Source organism: Capsicum annuum, chromosome 3 (assembly GCF_002878395.1).
Source record: "Capsicum annuum cultivar UCD-10X-F1 chromosome 3, UCD10Xv1.1, whole genome shotgun sequence".
NCBI lineage: Eukaryota > Viridiplantae > Streptophyta > Magnoliopsida > Solanales > Solanaceae > Capsicum > Capsicum annuum.
Window position 1 is genome coordinate 34,088,976 of NC_061113.1, and position 27,983 is coordinate 34,116,958.

At 35.6% G+C, this 27,983-nt stretch overlaps 1 long non-coding RNA gene across 1 annotated transcript; it reads right to left on the reverse strand.

Annotated features, from left to right (window-relative positions):
- Positions 1-756: 756 nt before the first annotated feature.
- On the reverse strand, positions 757-27,939 carry LOC124897054. Its single transcript, XR_007053528.1, has 4 exons — positions 27,073-27,939; positions 26,956-26,987; positions 23,464-23,521; positions 757-2,468 (listed from the first exon to the last, which is right to left on the reverse strand). It is a non-coding gene; the product is annotated as an uncharacterized LOC124897054 (long non-coding RNA).
- Between the last annotated feature and the right edge of the window lie 44 nt (positions 27,940-27,983).

The following is a 27,983-nucleotide window of genomic DNA, read 5'->3' on the forward strand; positions in this document are numbered from 1 at the left end:
TCACTAGTTACGAGTCAAGGGGTTGACTCATAATAAAAGGCTATATTTTTCAGCTTTTTAGTTGAGGGCATTTTAGATATTTTCCCTCTTAACAAAATAAAACCCCATGACTTATACCCTCTTATAAAGTGTCACTATCTCTCGGAAAAATCTAAGTAACTCTATAAATACTCCCAAATCCTCAAGGTCAAGAACACTTCGGGTTTTCAAAAGGATGATCAATTAGGGCTCTCAAGGGTGATTTCTCTTGGTACATCTTACTATTACAGACATGTTACTTTTACCTCGGTGTTCATTTTTTAAAAGCATATGTTTTAAAGTATTATTCATGTGATGTTTATGTTGGTTTTGAAACAAAAGTTGATTTTTTTAAAATGTTTATGAATTAAACAATGTTTTTCGTGGTTTATGTATGATTTTCATGCTTTAAATATGGTTTTGAACTTGTGGGTGCATGGGGATGGTGAATGAACTAGGGAATTATGATTTCCCAAACTTGTGACTTTTGAAGTGGTTATGTCCCCAACCCCAAAATATGAAATTGGTTTCAGTTATGAGAATTGTGGGAATTTGTAAAATTGAACTAGTTTTGAACTACCGCATGATATAAAAAGGTATTTGAAATGAAATGGTATGATTTAATGAACAAAGGAAGTCGGTGTTCCCCAATGTGTATTAATGAACAAAGGGAGTTATTCTCCCCGCGTAAATAGAAATTGTTTTGGCATGACGTGTTACCTTGCAAGTGAAGTTGGTATGATGATACCAACCTTGTATGCCTTAATATGGAATGTGTCTAAATGAATGGGAGTGTGTGATACTTGTTTTAATTATGTTATAATAAGGTTTGTGTAGCTGAGTCATGAAATTGGAGGTTCAAGTGACCGATACTGGAAATCATATTTGCTAATGCGGCAGTCAAAGTGACTAGGGAGGTTCGAATCCCCCGTAAATCATTATATGATCGGGTGTGTAAGTCACCTTGGTATATGTTGGAGGGTTTGAGTCCCCCATGTTCATATATATGTTATTACTCTCTAGCTCATGCGGCTACACGCATTGGAGCCCGATCAGGGGGTGAGAGCTGGGACCCATATATCCCATGGGTACTATTATATGATGGTTGAGCTACACAATCGAGGTTAAGGTTTGAAAAGCATGTTAAAACTTCTTTCCTATCTCGGCATTTAACACACACACACACACACACACACACACACACACACACACACACACACATATATATATATATATGGTTATGCATTTGATTATGTGCATTGATTTTTAGAGATGATTTTTAAACTATTTATCATGTCATTATGTTATCCTTATACCCAAGTTTTATGCTAGCATTAACCCCGTTAACCATCTTCGGACACTGTATCCCCACACGATGCAAGAACTGGTAATACTTCTACTTCTCCTGCTAAGTAACTTGGATCCGGTATCAACTAGCGAGTCAGATTAAAGTGGTGAGCTTCCATTCTTTGGAAGACCCCATTTCATTATTATGGCTTCCTTTACATTTTGAATATTCCTTTGGACTTATTTTTTTGGCTATTGTTGGGAGCATGTCCCTACACTTTATTGATATTCAGTTTTGGATCATAGTTTAGAAGTCTTTGTTTGGAATACTGTGACTATTGGGCAGCATCGATCGATCGGTTGGCCGGTCATTGGTGTTTGGTTATGGGCATGCATTTAAAATTTCTTAGACTATTGAACGCTATCTTGTTATTATGTTCTAAATTCAGCTGACCATATGGTGTGGTGTGTTTGGTTTGTTTAGGTACAAGGGGTGATCTCCGATCTACGTGGGAATTGAGATACCCGTCACGAGTAGGCCCCGATTCGGGTCGTGATAGTCATGAAGACTTAAAATAGTGATAAAAAGGATAAATAAACAACCAAATATTATAAACAACCAAATCAATTCAATTCATAACAATAATACTCATGTTTTTGGCCTTAACCCCAAAAAAGGGTGTTTAGCCGCTCATGGAAGTAACCGTAATCACGATGATTAAATACAGGTTAAAATACATAAAAAAAAAAAACAAATTAATGGAATATAAACCCTAATTGAAGTGTTCTCCATCCCTCCTTCAAGTCCCAAGGTCGTCCAAGGTTTGAAACATAATGTTTAAGGGTCCTATTTATAGGAGGACACAAGCTGCTAATTTTGACATAGGAGCATGTCAAGCCCATATTGCGGTTTCTAGGGTCCATGGAACGCCCCAATTGTGGTTGGATACTGTAATTTGTCATTTAGGATTCCCCCAAGGGTGTTTCAGGGCCCTAAAGTGGTGCCTAAGGTCCGTGGCACGCCAATGACTCCAAAACATCCGTTTTTGGTCAAATCTTGTCCCATGTGTTTGTCCATCCATTCCAATCCTTTTGGAGTTGTTTACACTTGATTAAAGCTTTTGTATCATCCATATATTATAATTATCAACTCACCAAGCATCCTATAGCATCAAAAATCATGCATTAGAGCTCAAAACAACATACAATTCAAGACGATGAAATATAAACTTAAGCTAAGACTACTAGTTTTGTCCTTCCAATCTTTAACTTAGTGTTTTGACTCTTGTATTATTTCAATTGAACCTTAAAAACTATAACCAATTTATTCCACTAATAATTAACCTATCATACCTTTAGTAACTCATTATGCACATTAGGATCCAACAAGATCAACTAGAATAACACATAGCTTAAGATAGTAACACTAGTTTTCTCGTCTAAACTCTAAGTGACCAAATTGATTTAAAAATTGTTTGAAACACACCTTAAACATTATAACCAATTATTTTAACACTTATATGCTCAATTATATCATTAACAACACATTAAGCACACAAAAAGTCCTCAAAACAAGGCTAAATAAGCCCGGATAACAACTCTGAGGTGCATAAATCCACCTTAGATCAACTCGTGCTGCTGAAAGTAAGTGAATGACATTGCTTATACTCCAATTTTCCCAAGAACATCCTGGTCCTTCCTCCTAGATCTCTCCCCAACCTGGTTCTTTCTTTTAAGCCCTGTCTAGTATGGTCCCCCTAAGTTATTTTTGTTTAATTCCTGTGATGATGGCACTATTGTCTTTTGAGTTGTTGATGCTACTAGTTTTTGAATAGTGTATGATAATATCTTACTTGATTAATGAATGTATCATCTTTGTGCTATCATTTATCTTACTATCTTTGGTCTTTCTTTCTCATGTAAGTGTAACCTCAATGGTCATGCATTAACATGTGTGCTTGTCTATACTTGGTTTACTGCTCTATCACTTTGATGATGCCAAAAGGGAAATGACGAGATATAGTGGTGTAAGAAGTGTGTTGTCTCATGTGTGAGGAACTAGGTCATCACACTCAGGGGTAATCTTAGGTGTTGACAGACAGGGAAAATATATAAAGATAGTATCAGTGATAGGGGAGCAAGTTATGAATACTTGAGGGTATGTATGTGTTTGTCATCATCAAAAAGGGGAAATTATTAAGTCCATAGTTTTGATGAATGACAAATTATCTGTTGGGACTTGGTTCTTGAAGAATGTGTGATGACAATGCTTGCAACTACTTAGGGATCTGGTTGACAGAATTCATGTCATTGTCATGTACAGCTGGATCATAGTACAAAAGTTGGTGAGAAAGCTATTGTAATTTTTGTCTCAGCCAATGAGACTTGTCCTAGGTTTTCTTATCTCATATATATTGCTCATCTTCCATAATAAGAAAACCAAACTTCCATATTCTTACAACAAAAATATTCTCTTGAAACTCTTGAATAAAAGCCTCACTCGCAACAAGGAACTTGCTCGCTCACAATTTGTATTTCATGTTCTTGTTATAATTGAGTCTTTGTCTTGTGACAACAAAAGTTTCCTACTGTTGTTTTTTATTATTAGTAGGTGTTTTGTTTTAGTTCTCAAACTCATAGTTGTCATCTAGAGTTAGGTGATATTGAAGCTATAGGTAACTTGTTGACTCAGTTAGAGTTAGCTGGGTTTTGGTGAAGTAGAGGTATTGCACATTTCTCTTTGTAATAGAATTATTACTAGTAGAATAAGGATTAGGAGTTTTAATCATAGATTCCATGGAGTCTGTATTCAAGGTTGCTTAAATATTAATGGAGCTTTGGAAATCCTGGAGGCAGGTCATGATTTTCTCCCTTGAGCAATGTGTTTCCACGTAAAATTATTGTGTTTCTTATTTACTCATTTTATGTACTGCATTGTTAAGTCTTTGTTGTTTACATGTGTTTTGGGACCAAATCTCAGAGAAGAAATGTAACTCGTATATCTCTTCAGACAACATCACAATAAGAAGCAAGGAGATCTGCACTTAGACAATTAGCACTATCTTATTATAGAGAACCTCAAATGCCACGCCTTTTTTTTAAATCAAACCGACCTGAATGCCCATTTTATTAAAAAAACATTAAAATTGATTCATATAACCCAAATCAGGCCCAAATGGTCGACTCGGGTTCAGTTCCATAAAAAAAATCAAAAAAAAAATCTATAGGTCAAATTAGGAAACATTTTCCTCAGCTTCATCTCTTGCTCTTCCTCTGCCTTTATCGGATTTCCATCAACCATTCGTCGGCCCTCCGTTGAGATACCATGCAGCTTCCGTTGATCACCTACTTACAATCATCATCTTCATGGTTCATAAAAGCTAAGTTCTTGGACTTCTCTTCCGTTAATCGGTTGATTTTCATAGAAACTAATACCACCATCTTACTATCGATTAGTGAAAAAAAATCTAGATCAATTGCTTTGTGATGATTATTACTAAATACATCTAAAAATACCACTTTAGATTGATATTCCAACTGTTTGAACACCATAACCCTTGACATCCTTGAATCTCACTGGATGTGGGTTAGATGTTTAATAGAATTCTTTTCTAACAGTCGGTTTATCATCTCTGTGGTAAATTGTTGATATAGAATTCATAATCTAATTACCTCCTGATGATTGTTATATGTCTAGGTTTAATCTAAAGTTGCATGTTAACACCTTCCCAACAGTATACTAGAGTTTGATAATATCAGGTGCTTCTTGAATCTTTCTCTTTTACTATTCCTATACCCCTTTATATTTATTTAAAAAAGATTGTTCCCTGTTCTTGCATTGAATTGGTACTACCTATTGTAGCAATTGTTACTGTTTAGTAGTCTACCTACCTGCACTAATCTTCATATATTTGGAGTTCCTGTTTTGTCTAATTTGTATATAGCTTTGCCTTTTTTTTGGTAATTGCTTTACATTATTATAATGAAATTCACCTGCACAAGTAAACACCTAGTTAGCAAGAAAGTCTGCTAGAGTGTTACCTTCCCTATGGGAATGTATCACCCTAACTGATATACTTTCCATCAATGCCGTGATGGACTTAACCAGTATAACCAAACTCCAAGGTTTCTCCCATTGTGCATTCAGTATCTTAACCATAATCCATGAATCACTTTTTAGTATAAGTTGAAAAATATATTTCCTTCTACAATAAATTAGACAAGCCCTAATAGCCATTGATTCTACCTCCAGACTAGTAGTATCTCTAATTCTGTTGCCCTGAGCTACCAAAATATTACCGTGTTGATCCCTTATACAGAAAGCAATAGAGCTAGGACCTGGATTTTCTTTTGAAACACCATCAGTGTTTCCTTTAAGCCACCCAGCTTCATGAGGTTTCCAATTGATCATCTTAAAAGAAGTAGTACCTCTGGATGTTTGTAATTCATCCAAAATTCTAACCTAATCTCTACCGTTAATATCAATATTAAACCTCACTTTTATAAATTTCACAATAGAATCAGTAATCTCCAAGAAAACCTTACTAATAAAATAAGATCCTCCATGCCTAATAGTATTTATTCTTTTCCACAAAAATCATAGAATGACAATTGGTACCACTTTATAGACAATTGTTACGTTATAGTTCCCTTCTTTTTTTTCTCCATATTCTGATACTTTGCCTCAAGTTTAGACTTTGCTCATAATTTCGGCACCTACATAGAAATACTGCTAAACTTTCTTAGCAACTTCTCCTTTAAGAAATAGATGTGAGATTACTTCTCTTCTGAGATTTTCACAAAACATTCTTCAGAGATCTCAGTATTTCAGCTATGTAATAAAGCAGCAGGTGGGATCAAACCCTTCCATATTCTCCATGCCAAGAAGCTGAATTTAAATGGTATCCCTCTACTCCATAAGGCGTTAAGATCTTCATCCTCTACTTCTTTTGTTCTTATAGATTCCCAAGCACTCTTTGTGGGAAACCTTCCATTAGAATCTCAAGTACACCATAGTTTATCCCTCTTATCTTCATAGCTTACACTGTTTATATAGTTTCTCACATGCTCAACAACATGAGTTGGTATTTCATCCCTCATAATATCATAATTTCACCCCTCTTCAGTAAGAAAGTTCACAATATCAGATAGAGGATGACAAGTAAGAACTTGAGAGTGTTGTTCGAATAAAGGACCAGTATTAGTCCAATTATCAAACCACACTATAGAAGTTCCACCTATAGGCTCCCACCATATAAATTCCTTTATTTTCTCTCTAATTTCTAGCATTGCTTTCCACACTTGTGACCCCCTCTCCATTACACCACTGTTGGTAATTGCTTTTTACAATATTTGTTCCATATATAATCTACCCACAAATTATTCTAAGTTCAATCTCCACAAAAGTTTAGCATGCATTGCCTTAGCTACTTCAGAAATAGATCTAAAACCCAACCCTCCTTTTTGGGGTAAAGCTAAATTATTCTAAGTGGACCAATGTTTGTTTGTTTCTCCCTGTCTCCTTAGTTTGCCAGAAAAAACTTACAACTATTCTTTGCAGCTTCTTGAAAACACTTTTAGGTGGAACCACTGCTGATAGAGAATAAATAGGAATACAACAACAATAAACCCAGTGTATTCCCATATAGTGGGGTCTGGGGGGGTAAGATGTACGCAGTCTATACCACTACTTCAAGAGAAGTAGAAAGGTTGTTTCTGATAGACCCTCAGCTAAAGACAAGGAATAATAGACAAATACTTAATAAAGCATGGAACAAGATGTCAAGACAAAAATATGCCACCCACAAGGGATAATAAACAAAAATAGTAAACACATTTGTAATAAAGCATACAACAAAGAGTCTTAGCAAGAATAATACGTCTACCAAGTAATGTCCTACCCCAACGCCTCAAACTGGCACTAGCCTTTTATCCTAATTCACACCCTCCAGATCTTCCTATCTAGGGTCATGTTCTCAGTAAGTTGTAACTACTCCATGTCCCACCTGATCACCTCTCTCCAGTAATTCTTCAGCCTACTCCTACCCCTACCCCGCCTGAAATCATCCAAACCAAGCTTCTCATACCTACGAATTGGGGCATCCGTTCCCCTCCTCATCACATGCTCGAACTATCTCAATCGGACTTCCCGCATCTTGTCCTCTACCGAAGCCACTCCAACTTTTTCCCGAATAGTCTCATTTCAAACTCTATCACCCCTATTAAGCCCACACATCCAATGCAACATTCGCATTTCTTCCACTTTTAATTTTTGAATGTGAGAGTTCTTGACTAGCCAATATTTCGCTCCGTACAACATGGCCGGTCGGACTGCCACCCTGTAGAATTTGCCTTTAAGCTTGGGCGGCACCTTCCTATCACACGACACCCCCGAGGTGAGCTTCCACTTCATCCATTCCGCTCTAATATGATGGGAGACATCCTCGTCAATCTCACCATTCCCCTGAATCATGGACCCCAGATACTTGAAACTATCCCTCTTACATACCGTCTGGGAATTCAACCTTACTACCACCTCATCTTCCTCCTTCACGTCATTAAACTTGCATTCCAAATATTCTATCTTACTCCTGCTCAACCTGAACCCTTTAGACTCAAGGGTCCGTCTCCACACCTCTAATTTATCATTCACCCCCTCCCACATCTCATTAATCAAAACTACATCATCTGCAAAAAGCATACACCAAGGCACCTCTCCTTGAATATGCCGCATCAACATATCCATCACTAAAGAAAACAAAAATGGGCTAAGAGTGGAACCCTGATACAACCCCATCAAGACAGGGAAATACTCTGAGTCTTCTCCCGCCGTCCTCACCTGAGTCTTAGCTCCATTATACATGTCTTTGATTTCCCTAATATACACCACCGGTACCCCACTCACCTCCAAATATCTCCAAAGCACCTCTCTAGGGACTTTGTCGTATGCCTTCTCCAAGTCGATAAATACCATATGTTGATCTCTTTTCCTTTCCCTATACTATTCCATCAGTCTCCGTACCAGGTGAATTGCCTCCGTCGTCGAGCACCCAGGCATAAATCCAAACTAATTTTCTGAGATAGCCACAACCTCCTCAACCTCAACTCGACCACTCTCTCCTAAATCTTCATAGTGTGGTTCAATAACTTAATACCTCTATAGTTATTGCAACTCTGAATGGCACCCTTATTCTTATAAAGAGGGATCATAGTACTCCATATCCAAGCCTTGGGCATTTTCACCAACTTGAAAATGTCGTTAAATAATTCAGTCAACCACCTTAAGCCAGCCTCCCCAGAGAACTTCCAAAAATCCACAGGGATCTCATCAGGCCCCGTCGCCCTACTCCTACGCATCCTATGAATAGCCTCTCTGGCCTCTTCTACCTTAAAACATCTACAATAACTAAAATCACGACACTCCTCTGCGTGCTCCAGCTCTCCTAAAATAATAACTCTATCCCCTTCTTCATTCAATAACCTATCGAAGTACGACTGCCATCTCTTCTTAATGTGACCATCCTCTACTAATACTCTACCATCCTCCCCTTTAATGTATTTCACCTAGTTGAGGTCACGACCCTTCCTCTACCTAGCCTTAGCAAGCCTAAATAACTTTTTTCTCCTCTAACCCCGTATACAAGCTCTCGAACACTGCCATCTTGGCCGCTGTAACTGCTAACTTAGCCTCCTTCCTAGCTATCTTGTACTCCTCCATATTATCCCATTTCTCATCTTCATCCCTACTCTTACCCAACTTATCATACGCCCTCTTCTTAGTCTCTACTTTCTTTCTAACTTCTTCATTCCACCACTAATACCCCCGACGATGGCCGGCACAGCCCCTGGAAATACCCAACACCTCACTAGCAGTCTCCTTAATGCACCTAGCTGCCCTATCCCACATACCATCCACGTTTCCCCTACACTCCCACACCCCCATTCCCACTACCTTCTCTCCTATCTCCCTCACATTTGCCGACGTAAGGCTGCCCCACTAAATTCTAGGTCTACCCTTCTCACCCCTTCTCTTCTTATCTTTCTTAATACCTAAGTCCATCACCAAGAGCCTATGCTGGGTTGAAAGATTCTCTCTCGGGATGACTTTACATTCCTTACACAACACCCTATCCCCTTTTCTAAGCAACAAAAAGTCAATTTGTATCTTGGCTATCGCGCTTCGAAAGGTGATTATGTGCTCGTCCTTCTTTGAGAAGCTCGAATTCACCACTACCAACCCAAAGGACCTCGCAAATCTAATAGAGCAGTTCCCTCCTCATTTCTCTCCCTAAAACCAAAATCTCCATGCAAATCGCCAAAGCCTCCCGATAACGCCCCAATATACCCATTGAAATCTCTTGCTACAATAATCTTCTCAGAACTGGGCACTCCTCTCACCACCTCATCCAATGCCTCCCAAAACCGCATCTTCTCCTCCCCATCCAAGCCCATTTACAGTGCATAAACACTACACATGATCAAAGTAGGCCCCCCAATGATTAACTTAACAGTTATCAACCTATCGTTGATCCTCTTAACCTCTACTACCTGCCCTCTAAGATCTTTATGTACTAAGATTCCAACTCTATTGTCTGCCTCTCACTACCAGAGTACTACAGCTTGTAACCATCTACATCCCTAGCCTTAGACCCTACCCACTTAGTCTCCTGCACACACGCAATATTGATTCTCCTCTTTCTAAGAATCTTCACTAGCTCTATAGACTTACCCTATAGAGTACCTATATTCCAAGACCCAACCCACAACCTATCAACTCTAGCAACCCGTCTACCTTTACCACCTCAAACATTGGGCCTAACCCCCTCTCTCTCACCTGCCCTTCCCTTCTCCCCCACCCTCAACACAGGCCTCCTCCCCAACCCCCTTGGACATGACCCTATCCTAGCATGAATTCCTACAGCCACAACTCCCAAAAAAACACAAAACGATGGTAATCAAGCAACAGCAGGAAATAGAAAACATAAGCACGGTATATGGTATGTAATAATAAAGAAGTATAAATAGGAATACTCTGCAAAATACTTTTAATAAGAAATTCCTTTCCACCAAAAGATGACAATCTACCCTTCTATTTTTTTAGCTTATTTTGAACTTTATCAATCAGTTTAGAATAATGTCCCTTCTTCCTCTTGGAATAAGATAGTGGACAACTAAGATATTTTAAAGGAAAACTTTCTCTGCTCATTCCACTGGCCTGCTCAACATACATCACAACACTTGTCAAAGAATTATAATGCATATAACAAAAGCTCTTTTCCCTGTTAATAATTTGACCAGATTCTAACTAATATTCATTCAAAATATGCATAATCTTCTTAATAGGGTATTCATTAGAAGAAGTGAAAATTATTGTATCATTAGCATTTGCAAGATGATTCAATTCAGGACTTCATTTGGGTATACAAAAACCAATAAAAGACTAGTCTTTGAAAACTAGTAAAGAGCTCTAGTCAACGCCTCTACTGATAAAATAAATAATGTAGGTGAAAGAGGGTACCCTTGCTTGACACCTCTAGTAGAGTGAAAAAAACCCACAAACTATCCATTTAATAAGACAAAATAGTAATAATTAGATAATAATCTCTAAATAAAATCAACCACTTGTAATACCCCGCATTTTCAGGCTAGTCTTTGAACCATTATTCCTACATGTATAAGCTAAAATCCAAATTATTACCATGTGAGTATAAATTTCATGATATTTATCCTTGTGTTTGATGTGCTTTCGAGGTGAAAATATTCATAAGAATTACGTAGAACAAAGTTGAGCTTAGAGCCTTTGATTCGTCCAAAGTTTGGTATTCAATTATACAAGGGTTTACTTTAACATGTATAACTTTTATATATGCAGAATTTTGTAGCTCAAGACCCACCAAATTGTAGATAATTGAATTATCTTTGCAACGATACCAATTTTACCTTAATATGAAACCCAAGCAAAAAGTTATGGCATTTTCTGTGAAAGGTAGTAAGCGACATGATTGGGATGCGACGCGTCGGTCATCAATATGATTAGCCGTGCAACTTGATGGCAATTGCATTACGGAACTGGTTCACATGCTATTTAAGGTCCTAAAGGGTCTAGGGGTACTTTGGTCACTTTTCCTCATCCAAATTCATTCATAACACTTAATTTCAACCCCAAAAGTATTAGATACATCATAATTCATCTCTTTCTCTCTAAGAAAACCCTAGCCCCTTCAAGAACACCAAGAACTCTACCAAATTTTCTCCAAGAAAGTTAATAATACAATCTTTTGGGTTCAAAAATCTCAAGAATAAACTTCAAGAATACACTTTCATCCCTGTGCCTAAAACTAGTTTTAAAGTTGAATTTACGTATATTTCAATTAGGGTACATACCCAACTTATCTTGTTTTGAGTTTATGGATTTGTAAAGTGATTTAAGTGTTAAAGTGAATGCTTGTTCTCCTCTATTTATGAATGATTTAAAGATTTTCAATTAACATTTAAGCATGATACTATGTTGCAAGTTATATGAAAGAAAGCATGAGATTCAAAGGCTTTAGTGCATCAAATTTTGCATGCTCATGTTTTGATCCATAAGATTCATATTTTAATTATGATTTATTATCTTGACTGAAATTATTGAAGTATTTCAAGAAGATTATTGAGCATGAAGTATTATTTGGATTTGACATGAGTTTAAAGCATGGGTTATTAAGCTCAAGTTTTAATATTGATATTTTAAAAAGATTATGCTTTTAGGAATCATATGATTAGTTTATACTCAGATTTTGAACAAGATTTGATCTTTTGATCCTCAGTTTAGATATGGAATCCACTTTATAGTTTTGATTACAGTTTAAAGTAAACAGATTCATAACTAGTTTTCATATTAAACCCTCATGCTAGTCTTAAAGTGAATTTTCTACAGATTAAGCATACAAATTAAAGGGAGTAGTATTTAGTACCGAGAGAGAAGTATGGGTTTAGATCATCCTAATTCCCTAGAAATACGAGCCAACATAAGTACAAATTCTCATTATATTCTATTTGTATATGGATACGGTAAAAATTGTGATCACTTAGCTCAGGTTATACTCCTTGACAAGAGTATGACACCTCTCCCCAACGTGAGGTTTTCCCCTTAGGAGAACTAGACGTTGGATACTATGATAGCTCACATAGTGTATGTCGGTTAGAAGAATCTCCCTAAAGCCTAAGTCCTAAAATAGAATAACAGAACAACTTTTAGAAACTAAGGTGTCGTTTGGTTGGGAATGTAGTTATGCTGGGATTAGTTATGCTGGGATAAGTTATGATGGGATAAGTTATACTGGGATTAGTTATGCTGGGATTATTTTTTATTGAGTGTGTGGTTTGTTGTTTTCAAATTAATATGCATGGTATAATTTCTAAGAATAAAGTATTTGATTACCAAAATACCCCTATCTTATTTAACTTCTTTTTTGTTTATATATATTTGTTTTCAAGCTTTAAAAATTTATTCTTAAAAATAAAACTTCCATCTTATTTAGCTTAATTTTTTTGTGTGTGCATTTTCATGTTTATATCTGTGTATTTTAAAAATAAAAATTTCATCTTATTTAGCTTTAATTTTTTTGCATGTGCCTTCCCGTGATTATACCATGTGCGTTTAAAAAAAAACTTACTACATCTTATTTAGTTTGAATTAAAAACTTCCAACTTAAGTTTGTTAAAGTAAAAGAAGATTTGTTGTTTATGTCACTTCATTTAAACACATATTACTCATATAATATAGAATACTAAAATTCATTTTAATTGATATATACAATATCAATTTCAAGTTATTAAAGAACTATTTAATTTAAAATATGTAATTGAACAATAGAGTCGATTGTGAAACGATAATGTGTATTAAAACTAGGCAACGCCTTTGTAGTTGTTAAAATATTTTATAGATTACTAGTGAATGATAATTATTATTATAAATCTACTTACTTTAGTTATTCTTTTCATTGTGTAGTAAGAACTTTTTGTGTTATCAATTTACAAAAATAAAACTTAGCAGGAAAAAGTTGATGTTGAATTCCATTTTTCTATGCTTAAAAAATTATAGTACGTACATTTTGTTGGATATATAAAAATTTATAGTACCTAGTTTTGATCCTTATTATGTTTGAATCTAACATATTTTATTTTTTAATTTGTTAATTTTGCATTTTGAGGAGACGAGTTGTTTAGGCTTGCTAAGGTTAGGGAGAGAAAGGGTCGTGACCTCGACCAGGTGAAGTGCATTAAGGGGGAGAATGGTGGAGTGTTGGAGGAGGACGGGCTCATTAAGATGAGATGGTAGTTGTACTTTAATAGGTTATTGAATGACGAAGGGGATAGAGCTATTATGTTAGGGGATTTGGAGCACTCTTAAGAGTGTTGTGATTTTAGGTATTGTAGATGCTTTAAGGTAGAGGAGGTCAAAGAGGCGGTTTGCAGGATACATAGGGGTAGGGCAATGGGGCCTGATGAGATTCTAGTGGATTTTTGGAAGTTTTCTGGCGAGACTGGCTTGCGATGGTTGACTATTTTGATTAACGGCATTTTCAAGTCGAAAAAAATACCCGAGGCTTAGAGATGGAGTACTATGATCCCGTTATATAAGAACAAGGGCGACATTCAGAGTTGCAACAACTATAGAGGGATAAAATTATTGAGCCACACTATGAAGATTTAGGAGAGAGTGGTTGAGTTGAGGTTAAGGAGGTTAGTGACTATCTAAGAGAACCAGTTTGGATTTATGCCTGGGCGCTCAACGACAGAGGAAATTCATCTGGTGCGAAGATTGGTAGAACAGTATAGAGAAATAAAGAAAGACCTGCATGGTGTTTATCGACTTGGAGAAGGCGTACGAAAAAGACCCTATGGAGGTTCTTTGGAGATGCTTGGAGGTGAGTGGGGTCCCGATGGTGTATATCAGAGCAATCAAGGACATGTATAATGGAGCTAAGACACAATTTAGGACGGCGGGAGGAGATTCAGAGCATTTCCCTGTCTTGACAGGGCTGCATCAGGGATCTACTCTTAGCCCGATTTTGTTTTCTTTGGTGTTGGATGTGTTGATGCGGCGTATTCAAGGAGAGGTGCCTTGCTCTATGCTTTTTGCAGACGATGTAGTTTTGATTGATGAGACGCGAGGGTGTGTGAATGATAAACTAGAGGTGTGGCGACAGACCCTTGAGTCTAAAGGGTTCAAATTGAGTAGGACCAAGATAGAGTATTTGGAATGCAAGTTTAATGAGTTCAGGCAGGAGGACGACTTGGTAGTAAGGTTGGATTCCCATGCAGTGTGCAAGAGGGGTAGTTTTAAGTATCTCAGGTCCATGATTCAGGGAAATGGTAAGATTGACGAGGATGTCTCCCACCATATTAGGGCGGGATGGATGAAGTGGAAGCTCACCTCATGGGTGTTATGTGATAGGAAGGTGCCGCCCAAGCTTAAAGGCAAATTCTATAGGGTGGTATTTCGTCTGACCATGTTGTATGAAGCGGAGTGTTGGCCAGTCAAAAACTCTCACATCCAAAAATTAAAGGTGGCAAAAATACGGATGTTGCATTGGATGTGTAGGATTACTAGGGGTGATAGAGTTCAGAATGAGACCATTCAGGAAAAAATTAGAGTGGCTTCAGTGGAGGACAAGATCTGAAAAGTTCGATTGAGATGGTTCGGGCACGTGACAAGGAGGGGAACGGATACCCCGCTTCATAGTAGTGAGCGGCTAGCATTGGATGGATTTAAGTGGGGTAGGGGTAGGCCAAAGAAATACTGGAAAGAGGTCATTAGGTAGGACATGGAGAAGTTGCAACTCACTGAGGACATGACCCTATATAGGAAGATCTGGAGGACGCAAATCAGGATAGAAGGTTAGTGATAGTTTGGGTCATTGAGGTAGGGCAATACTGGATGGGTGAACTTTTCTTGTTATGCCACATTGTTGCATGCCTTATTACGTATTTGTTTACTATTATTTGTTAATTATACTTTGTGGGTGGATTAGTTATGTATTTTCATCTTTCCCATGCTTTATTTCAGATTTAATTAGTATCGCGTGTCGTGAGCTGGGGGTCTATCGGAAACAGCCTCTCTACCTCATCGGAGGTAGTAGTATGGACTGCGTACATCTTACCCTCCCCAGACCCCACTATGTGGGAATACACTGGGTTTATTGTTGTTGTATATAAGAAAATAGCGTCTAAGTTTATAAAATTCACAAGCAATGAAACGAAAAAAAATGTAAAGTTTAATTAATAAGAGGCTAATTTTTCTTAGTCATATATTTCCTTCGTTCCAAAATAAGATATTTTAGTCTTTTTAATTTGTCATAAATAACACGTTTTAGATAATCAAGTAGATATCAATAATCTTTTTTCAATTTCAAAAGCAATGATTAAAGATAATGAAAAAGATTGGAGAAATGTGTTTGTAATGGATTTAGGATATTTTTGTCATTTTATAATTTATCCCAGGATAAATTAAGGTGGGATAACTTATACCTCCAAATATGTGGTATAACTTATCCCGGGACTATTATTAATCCCAGGATGTTATCCCAAATATTGCCAAACAAAACGGTGTATTAAAAAGTTTATCCCGGGACTATTATTTTATTTCAGGATAACTTGTCTTAGTACCTCACACCAAACGGCCCCTAAGTGTAAAGGCTTACAATTTTATGCAAATATTGTTTTACATAAGTTATTAGCTATGAGATTTCAGCTTTTAGTTTATAGATACAAAGGTGTGTCCTTTTTCACTTAGCCTGTATGATTTGAAAATGGACTTAACTTCAATTCTACTTAGTCCACTAGCAGAAAGAGTAAAAATACAGCTTTTAGAACTAAGTGTTATGACTCACAAGATTTATACAGTATGTTTTATCATTCATGATTCATGATTTTCATCTTTCAGTTATTCTAGCCAATATGAGTCATTTATACTTAGCATGCATTATTTTACAAGTTTATACGAACATTGATATATTATTTTACTTATACATTCACCCTCATATGCTCAGTATATTTCAAAAGTAATGATCCACATATAGGTCTATGTGCTACATTGTCTAATAATGTAGGTTCCAGTTCAGTTGTAATCCATATATCACGATTAGACAGTTGTAGATTCCAGCCAGCAGATGATGAGTCCTCCTAGTTCGGGGACTTTAGTTAGACGTTATTTATGTACTTTACTTTCTTACTCATATGTATTAATTAGTGGTAGTTTTAGTCGCATCCTAGCCATCTATAGTCATTATAGTATAGGATTCACAGATGTTAGTCATAGTCAATCATATAATTTCAGTTCTGCTCTTCAGTTTCATCAGAATGTAAAATTATATCAGTGTTGTATTTTTTTTCTAGATTTCATCATGATTATATTTCCGTACAGTAACTTCAGTCATTTTATACATGTGTAAAATAGTTGCTTAGCAGTATACCAGTACAAGGGTTAGCTTAGGATCACTTATGATCCTAAGCACCGTGTGACATCTCGGGACCCATTTTGGGGCGTTACAAACTTGGTATCAGAGCCCAAGATTCAAGTGTCCTAGGGTGTCTGTGAATCCATGTCTAGTAGATTCTTACAAAATAGTACGAAGACGTCTATACTTTTCTTTGAGAGGCTACAGGGAATTTAAAAAAAGTTTCCTTTCTTTCATACTCTAGATCGTGCTTTAAAGTTCTCTCAGAAACTTCTGTCGATTCATGTGTCACTCCATAATTCTCCATCTATGTCATATTCTTGAGATCACATAATTAGAAAGTTCCAATTCATCCTAAGATGATGCTATCAAATTTACTATCAGTAACTTCAGAAGTCATACATGGGGCTTGAGAGGAGCTCACTAGTGTGTTATAATTTCCTCAAATCAAAATTTATGTCCCTCATCCATATGAGTTGTTCAGTTGAGGTAGAATAAGATATGCATTCAGATTTCTCATTATTCCTTCAATACAGATAGTGCTCATAAGAGGAGATAGTATGAACCTAGATTGTTGAATAGAGTTTGAATTTGAGGAATATTGCAACCTGGAGTGTAATGATTCATAAGTAGTAGAACCTTCTTATAGTTTGAAGTATGGGTATAGAAGTGTTGTGACAAGAAAAGTGGGAATGATGATTGATATAAATTATAGATATAAAACTTATGTATGCTATAGATTTTACATTATGGTGATATGTCCTGGTGTGTTAGTTTAGTAGAAGGTAGAGAAGGAGTTATTAGTTAAGGTGAATTATTGTTTGCTTCAAGTATGAAAGGAGTTATTAATGGTAATTATTGTGTTAGAAAAGTATAGATTATTAATGAAGTATTTAGTGGTTTAGTATTGTTCATTTAGGCTTCCCTTGAGATTGCAAAAAGGAGTTTAGTTGAAACTTATAGAACTATGAAAAAAATTTAGGTGTATAGATGGGTGAATAGTAGTGATGTGTAGAGGGACGATGTGCTAATGGATTATAATAAGATAGGTCATACGTTCGTGATCAATTATTATTATTATGGGGTTCTAGTGGACTAGTATTTCTTGATGTCTTATTTTATAGCTTCCTAGGGAGATTAGTATGTGAGGTTGGTTTGTTAATCATGCCTATCCCTAGACACTAAGTTGAACACTGGATGATCATCAAGGTTGATGTAATGGTTGCTTGGTTAGTGATGTTAGTTATATGGAGGTGAACCAATAGGCTTGAAACGGTGAATACAAGAATTTAAGTTTATTGATTTGAGATTAAGTATGATGTTGTAGATATGATGTAGAGGTATGCCCAAGGTGATATGGGGTTGCATTATTTTCTAAGGTTATTAAGTGTTATGTGTGGTTAGTAGTACCCTTGAGTTGCTAAGTAGAAAAAGGCTAGCTATATAGTGCATGGTGTTCTTAATAGCCAAGTTAAGGAGTTATGATTGATGATGTTGAGCCTTTTGATATGTGATCTTGATTCTCATGATTTAGAAATATAATTTTAGAGGGATGATATTGATGGGCTATGATGGAAGTAATATGGCTCATTAAAGATTTAGTGATATCCATGTTAAGTGTTAGAATCTAAGTTTGAGTCTTTAAAGATTGAGCTAATAAAAATAAGAGTTGAAGCACTAGATGGTGTTCACTCCGGCTATGGGGATACTCATGAAGATTCTAAGTTATTACGTGTTCAAGTATTATATGATAACTATTGAGGCTATAGAAATAGAGAGTTGTATCTCAGAAGGAAGTATGAGCAGTGGGTTTTACACTTTTAGTTGTAGTCTTTCGGGTTAAGTTCTATTATTCACGTGTATTGTTATATCCCAGGCTCTAGAGTAAAGTGGTTGTAGTTCAGTTAGAGTTTAGTAAAGGGGCTCCACAGACTTAAAATGATGTCTTAAAGCTAAGGGGGAGATTATAGGATAAGTAACCAAGTCAGATTCTAGTTGTGCTGCCAGTGTGGGAAAAAGATGCCCAGCTCATTCTTATTTCAGTATTAGTACTTCAGTCATCAGGATATCTACTCATGCCTTGTGTGTTATCTCCATGATCATAGTTTTGTTCATGAATATCATAGAAAATCATGTATTCTCCTAGTCCCTAGTATGAGGAGTTCCATTTCATTCAGCAATTCGAATTATCTTCCAGGAATTTATGAACTCCAAACTCAGGTCATGCAGCTCATGACTTATGTAGTCATGCTTTATAATATGCTCAGTTCCCATAACTCATGCTACACTCCTAATGATCAGCAAGATTTAGCTTATAGCCATGTATGCCCTTAATTCAGATCTCTTTGATAAATTCATGATGTTGATCCTCTATTCCTCAGGCCTCATTTAAGTGTCAAGTTATGTATAGTATCCTTCCATGCTTCAAGGTCTCATGTTCTAACATTTCAGTGACCCTTTCTTATGTAATGATAGTAGTGATGAGTAAATATTTCTTGTTGATAAAAGATCATTGTATGCTTATTTTAGCTAAGGCCATAAGTGTGAAATAAGATTGAGGCTAACTCTTTGATACATGTTGTGGTTAGTTGAAATTTGTGTGTATATGTTATTGAGGCAGTGCGTGGGAGTTGTTGTGATAGAGGTTTAGAGAATATGAGGAGTATGCTATTATGGGTGTTTGTTTAGACGTTCATATGTGGTTATAACAATAGGCTTGAATGTCATGTTTGTGTATAAGTGGGTGAATGTAGTACACATTAGTTTCCGACCTTCCCGACCTTGGAATGAAATCTTTAAGTGAATTCATGATCGGAGTTGTTGATAGCACATATCGTGTAAGTTTCAGATTTTTTGGGTGAGGTTTAAGACCTATTTGGATGGATTTATGAACGACCATATGAGAATTAGAAGTTGAATCAATGAATCTGGTATTTAAGGGGAATAGCATAGTTGAAGGAGTATTTGAGAAGTGTTGCTAATCTTGAAAGTAAGAAGTTGCATTGCGTAAGGCCTAGTAATTGTATCCTAGCTTACGATTTATATGCCTATGTTCTAAGCTATAGAATTGTATCAAGGTTGTGATTTCTTAGTCAGATGTCTAATTCAGATTATGTCCAAGATTCTTCACTCTCTAATATTATTAGAATTTCATAGAAGATTGTTGAAGAACTACTACATTTGAGTATGGGCAGTCACTATGATCCAGTCCATATAGCCTGCAATCCCGTTTAGCAGTCAATCAGATAAGCTCCTATAGATTTCCAACTTTCCATCTAGTCTTACTATCTGAAGTCTCATGAAAATGGCCATTTCAACAGGTAGTTTGTTCGTATCCATGTAATTTGTGAATTTAGATCAATTCATGCATCATGCATCAGTTTCAAATTCTAGATATTCAGTTATGATTCAGTCTGTAAGTGTCCCTTGCATCATCTCCATCTTTCCTTAGTATTTCAGCCAAGTCAGTATTATTTGGGGACAAAATATCCCAAGGGAGAAATGTATTGTAATACCCCGAGCATTCATGTCCTAAACCTTTCATCTTTTCTTCACGAAACTAGATCCAGTCTAAAGTAATAGTTACTCACAAGTCAACTCTCTCGTTCCTATCTCAGCCTTATAACCATTCTCATGTCATTGCATGTAGTCAAAAAATTAGTTCAGTTCATGTATCATGTTTCAGGAGTAGTTATGCAATCATGTTTTCAGTCATGCATGTTTAGAATATAATCATAGTTGCCTAAGTACCCTCAGTCCAATTAGCCTCATTCGAGGACGAATATTACCAAGGGGGAGATAATGTAATACACTGTATTTTTGGGCTAGTCTTTGAACCGTCATTCCTATGTGTATGATCTATAATCCAAATGATTACCATGTGAATATAAGTTTCATGATCTTTATCCTCGTGTTTGATGTGTATTCAAGGAGAAAAATGTTTGTAAGAATCACTTAGAACAAAGTTGAGCTTAGAGCCTTTGATTCGTCAAAAGTTGATATTTGATTCTACAAGGGTATACTTTGAACATGTATGACTTTTTATATATGTAGAATTTTGAAGCTCAAGACCCACCAAATTGTAGATAATTGAATTATCTTTCCAACAATACCAATTTTGCCTTAATCTGATACCCGAGCAAAAATTTATGGCATTTTTCATGTGAGGCAGTAAGTCAACGCGATAGGGACGCGACGCGTCGATCATCAACACAATGGTAATCCTATTACGGAACTGTTTTACACGCTATTTCAGTTCCTAAAGGGTCTAGGGGCACTTTGTTCACTTACCCTCACCCAAATCCGTCCATAACACTTAATTTCATCCCCAAAAGTATTAGATACATCATAATTCATCTCTTTCTCTCTAAGAAAACCCTAGCCCCTTCAAGAACACCAAGAACTCTACCAAATTTTCTCCAAGAAAGTTAATAATCCAAGCTTCCGGGTTCAAGAACTTCAAGAATAAGCTTCAAGAACATCATTAGAGATTCAAAGTTCAAGCTTTCAGATTCAATTTATCAAATAAGGTATGTGGGGTTATGAACAAGGATACTCTTTCATCTTTGTGCCCAAAACTAGTTTTTAAAGTTGAATTTACGTATATTACAATTAGGGTTCATACCCAACTTATCTTGTTTTGAGTTTATGGATTTGAAAATTGATTTATGTGTTAAAGTACATGCTTGTTCTTCTCTATTTATGCTTGATTTAATGATTTTCAATTAAGATTTAAGCATGATATTATGTTGCAAGTTATATGACAGAAAGCATGAGATTCAAAGTCTTTAGTGCATTAAGATTTTGCATGCTCATGTTTTGATCCATAATATTCATATTGGAATTTTGATTTCATTATCTTGACTGAAATTATTGAAGTATTTCAAGAAGATTATTGAGCATGAAGTATTATTTTGATTTGGCATAAATTTAAAGCATGGTTATTAAGCCCTAGTTTAAATATTGATATTTCAAAAATATTATGCATTCAAGCATCATATGATTAGTTTATACTCAGATGTTGAGCAAGATTTGATCTTTTGATCCTCAGTTTAGTTATGGAATCCACTTTACAGATTTGATTACAGTTTAAAGTAAACAGATGCATAACTGGTTTTCATAGTAAACCCTCATGCTAGTTTTAAAGTGGATTTCCTACAGATTGAGCATACAGATTAAAGAGAGTAGTATTTAGCACCGAGTGGGAAGTGTGGGTTTAGCACATCCTACTTTCCTAGAACTACGAGCCAACGTAGGTACAAATTCAGATTATATTCAATTTGTATATGGATACAGATACAGATTATGATCACTTAGCTCAGGTTATACTCCTTGGTAAGAGTATGAAATCTCTCCCTAACATGAGATTTTCCCCTTAGAGAAACTAGACGTGGGACACTATGATAGCTCACATAGTGTATGTCGGTTAAAAGAACCTCCCTAAAGCCTAAGTCCTAAAATAGACTAACAGAATAACTTTTAGAAACCAAGTGTAAAGGCTCACGATTTTATGCAGATATTATTTCACATAAGTCATTATCTATGAGATTTCAGCTTTTAGTTTATAGATACAAAGGTGAGTCCTTTTTCACTTAGCCTGTATGATTTGAAAATAGACTTAACTTCAATTCTACTTAGTCCACTAGTAGAAAGAGTAAAAGTATAGCTTTTAGAACTAAGTGTTATGACTCACAAGATTTATACAGTATGTTTTATCATTCATGATTCATGATTTTCATCTTTTAGTTATTCTAGCCAATGTGAGTCATTTATACTTAGCATGCATTATTTTATAAGTTTATACAAACATTGAGATATTGTTTTACTTATGCATTCACCCCCATATGCTCAGTACATTTCAAAAGTGCTGATCCACATATACGTCTATGTGCTACATTGTTTAATAATGTAGGTAACAATTCCATTGTAGTCCATATATCACAATCAGACAGTTGCAGATTCCAGCCAGCAGATGATAAGTCCTCATACTTCGGGGACTTCAGTTAGATATTATTTATGTATTTTACTTTCTTACTCATATGTATTGATTAGTGGTAGTTGGAGTCGCATCCCAGCTATCTATATTCAGTATAGTAGAGGCTTCACAGATGTCAGTCATGTAATTTCAGTTCTGCTCTTCAGTTTCATCAGAATGTAAAATTGTATCAGTATTGTATTTTTTTCTAGATTCCATCATGATTATATTTCTGCACAGTAACTTCAGTCATTTTATACATGTGTAAATAAGTTGCTTAGAAGTATGCCAGTACAAGGGTTAGCTTAGGATCACTTATGTTCCTAAGCACCGTGTGACGTCTCGGAACCCATTTTTCGGGGGGTTACACCACTGCATTAGAAAAACCTATTTTTCTTAACTCCTTCATTAAGAAAAACCATGAAACCATATCATAGGTTTTAGCTATGTCAAGTTTCAATAATACATTAGAAGGTTTTCCTCTCTTCCCTATATAAGTAATCAGTTTTTGAGCTAGCAGTACATTTTCAATAATACTTCTTCCTTTAACAAAACCTGACTAATTAGGAGATATCAGATTTGGTAGAATACCCTCCAATCTATCATGAATAATCCTAGATAGGATTTTATTGATTAAAATACTAAGACTAATAGGTTTCAAATCTGAAAAGGACTACACATTATCCTCTTTAGGAATGAGAATCAAATTAGTATGAGTAATAGATTTTGGGAGGATATTACCTGCAAACAAACTCTTAACCAACCTCATCAAATCTCCACCAATGATATCTCAGCAAACCTGAAAAATCATTCTATTAGTCCATCTGGTCCACTAGCACTGTTTCCATTTAACTTGAAAATTGCCTCTTTAATCTCTAGCTCATCCAGAATGGCCTGCATCATCTCATTTTCCTTCTTAGTAATTATCTCTAAGATATTCTTCAATAATGGAAATTTAGTTGTATCTCTTTTTTGTGTGAATTATTTTTGATAGAATTTTATTGCCTCCTCTGCAATTTGGCCTTCATCTTTTAACTAGTAACCATTCTCATCAAGAATCTTAGAGATTTTCATCTTATTTTTTCTCCCTTTTACAATGCTATGAAAAAAAACTTAATATTTCTTTCTCCACTTTCAAACCAGTAATACCCTACTTTCTGTTGCTAATATCTTTCCTCCAGTTTAAGATACTTCAAATAGTCAACTCTAGCCTTCTAAATCACAGTTCTATTCACTGCAGTTGGGTTTTTCTAAAATAGTTTTTCTTTCACCTTAGCAATCTCCTCTCTAATAATCAGTTGTTGAAAGATTTCTCCAAAAGACTTTTTGTTCCATATAGACAGAGCTTTTTGACTTTTTTATCTTCCTTTTAAAGTCATTAAAAGGATTTTCTAAATAATCATAATCCCAGTTCCTTGTAACAACTTCTTTAAATTTTGAATGATATGTCCAAAAGTTCAAGAATTTGAATTGCTTCTGAACCATATTCTAAGAATTTCCACAAGTTAATAATAAAAGAGCATGATCAGATCCATCTCTGGCTAGATGTTCCACCTCTAGCGAATTAAACCTTTTCTAAAACTCTTCATTAACAAATAACCTATCCAGTTTTTCAAATATACAAGCCTTCCAGCTCTTCCATTCCACCAAGTAAAGGGACTGACTTTATGAATAATTTGTGTCAATTCACAAGATTCAATACAATCTCTAAAGTCCTCTACATTTTCTGTACTAACTGACACTACACCTATCTTTTTTGAAGCATTAAGAATTGTATTAAAATTACCTCCCATGAGCTAAGGGCTTGAAACTCTATTGGCAATGGAAAAGATACTGTCCCATAATTCCAACCTTTCATACTTATCACATCTAGCATATACAATTGTCAGCATGAAATCTATTCCCATGGATTAATTATGAATCAGCGAAGAGAGATGTTGTTCAATATCACTCTCAATTATGGCATTGAAACCATTATTACCATTGCAGTTATGAAACATATATGGCATCTGCAACCTACCTCTGTACTTATTTAAGTTTCTGACATGCTGAAATGGTTCCAATAAAGCTACAAAAGAAAACTAATGTACCCTATTTTCAACATTTGTACTCTCCAGAAAACCTGTTGGGACTTCATTGATCTAACATTTCTCACAAGTGCTTTCATCATTTCTTATTAGAATAGTTTACACTCCTCCTTTTAGGCCGAGTTCTGCTAGGCATAGAATTTTCACTAACATGCTACTTCTTATTTCTCTTTACTTGCTTAATCACTTTATTAATTCTTGGAGAAATATCTACATCTTTTAAAATCTTCTCATCTAAGTTCTCATTAGGAATTTCTTCCTTGCTCTATTATAATAGACCTGCAACTCCCTCTACTCTATCAAACTGATGAGTAATTATATCATAAAGTGTTGAATTAGGTTGAACTGAATCTCCTGTCCACACTGTATCCACGGGCTCTTCCATAGCTAAAGTAATGTCCACAATATCTAAACTCTTATTAGATACCTCTTCCTGATTAACATCTCCCTTCTCCAAAACAATAGATTCATTAGACTTAATATTTTTAGAGGATAAATTAACAGTACTAACATTACTTTTGGGACTCTTCTAGATATACTGGCTTTCCTGATTCTTACCCCTTACTTCTATATTTTTAACATTACGTCTAGTAAATGGCTGAATTTGCTCCAATCTAATGTTCTCCTTTTTGGAAGGTTCCTTTTGATCCAAGATCCTTGGAAGAACTGATCCATCTTGTTGATGGAAAGATTTGGTGACCCAATCTTTTGTCGACATCCCCTTTGTCCCTTCTCTAATATTAATATCATCATTCTTCTTATTCTCTGATCTAATACTTTTGTTATTATACTGCAGGTTCTTCTTAATTTCCTCAGTTAGAGCATTGAATTTATTAACAGTATCTATTTTCTCAGGTTAGATAGATTTATCATCTTGGTACCCTTTATTAGGGAATCTTCTACTTGTAAGATGCCACTGATTTAGTAGATTCTACTGATATCTTTGTCTTTTTCTTTTATCACTGCTATCTGCTGCATTATGAGGATTATTTAATGGATTATTCATATTTGCTTTAACCACCTGTTTTTGCTCAGGATATAGTACCCTACAATCAAGTTCATTGAGTCCTTTTAACAAACACTTCTTGTAATACTTAGGTAAAAAAATCATATTGAATCTTCACACTCTCTATTTTAGATTCACCATTATTTGAATTCAATATCTCCATCTCTACAAATGAGAGTAGATCAGTAAGTAAATCCACATGTACCCTAACACTAGCACAACTTGGTCTTGTCTTATTTAAAGTAGTCGTATCTAAATGGATGGGTTTTCCAACTGCTGAAGCCAATGAGAAAAGTGATTCCTTCACAAAATTTGTAGGCTTAAGAATAGGGAAAGAGATCCAATCCATTTCCTGTGAAGTTTATTCATTTGACTTAAACTTAGCATCATATATAAAGGGCTACATTTGGTATGAATATCCATCCTTAGCATTGTGATAGTAAACACTCTTGGACATAACAGTAACAAAATCCTCTATTCTCTCAACTCTCATTAAACTATGTTGATTTCTCAATAACCCAATGGTATATCTACCTTTCACATTGAGCTGCTTAGGTAGCTGAATCCTTAAATCATCTAAGTTTGGCCATCCGTAAGAAAACTTCCCAATTATAGCATATTGTAGCCCTTCAATCAAATTCATTCTACCCATTTCTTCTTCAGTCCATTGTACATGAGGTACTTCATTAATAATTTCAGGTTTCTTAATTAGAATTGGTTCGATTTGAGGTGTTGAAATAGTTTGTCCAGTACTGTGTTTCAACAAATTCTAATAAAAGATTTTTGGGGAAACAGGTGTTGCATTTTCAAGGGACTGTTCCTTCATAATATTATTTATTGGTAAATCTAGAAAATTATCAATGGTATGTTGGAGATTGAGTTGGTCAACCACCGAATCTGGCTGACCAACGGCCATATTGGCCATTTTGATCGGCAAACCTTAGGATATAGAGTCGGCAATTAGGGTTCAGGCAAGGACCCTTCAAATGCCACGTCAAGGGCCAATAATGGTAAATAAATTAGACATCAGAAATAATATTGAGGGCCTACAATGGTAAATAAATTAGACATTAGAAATAATATTGCAAATCATTCATGGTAAAAGAGGATAAGTAGAGAACTACCAACAATTGGAATTACCTTCTGAAAAAATGAGTAAGTGGCAAGCCAATCTGTAAGATAAGCCAAACATTGTCATGGATCATTCAAATTCCTTACAAAGAAATACATGGATCTAAAAGTTGATTGGATCCTTACCTTTACATGAAAGTGCATATTTACTGAAAATGTTGACATATGGTTCTAACTGCTCCTGAAAACCACCAAAACTTTTAGCCTATTAAACAAGATACTAGTCAACACTACAAATTGTGTCATTAGTATTTGTAAAATTATAATACAACATCAAATATATATACTTATTATCAAATATATATACTTATTCTGCAAATGGTTTCATTGCACAAAGAAATTATATTTTCTTAGTGTGTCTATAGATTGTCCCCTCCATCTTCCTTTGTCCGTTGACTACTTAAAAGTCCAAAGGACTTTGAATCACCTGATATGTCAACCAATCTCACCTAATTTAGTTAAATTATCTGGCCCTTACAGTGTGAAAACCCAGTAAAAATGAGGAACAAAAAGGAACCTAGTTGTTTCAATCATGATACTTACCTTAAATTGATCTTGTTGCACCAACACTACCCCTTGAGAAATGATAAGCTACAATTATCAAACATTAGTAGTTGTACATCCAAAAACACAAGAAAGAAAAACTTAAGATTGAATTAATAGAAACATAAATTTAATAAGATAATTTCTCAGTTTATGGCACATAAGACCAAACATACCTGCCTATACTGTTAAGTCCTTGGTTTTGATGATTGACAAATTCATAGTTTGGACCTGTTCCCTGGAGCTCTTGTTGTGATGACAAAGTCCTTTTACTTATTAGGGAATAGGTTGGGCTCATTGGTCACTATCACAGTCAACTTTCCAGCTGACACATAGTACAAAAGTTGGTGAAAAGTTGTTGCCACCTTTTTGCCTCAACTAATGAGATTGTGTCACGCCTCAAATCCTATTGGGGTGGATTGGCACCCGTAACCGAGGAGGCCCGGTAGAACCAGCTCATAACCTTATACTTCCCATGCATACCTCTATGACAA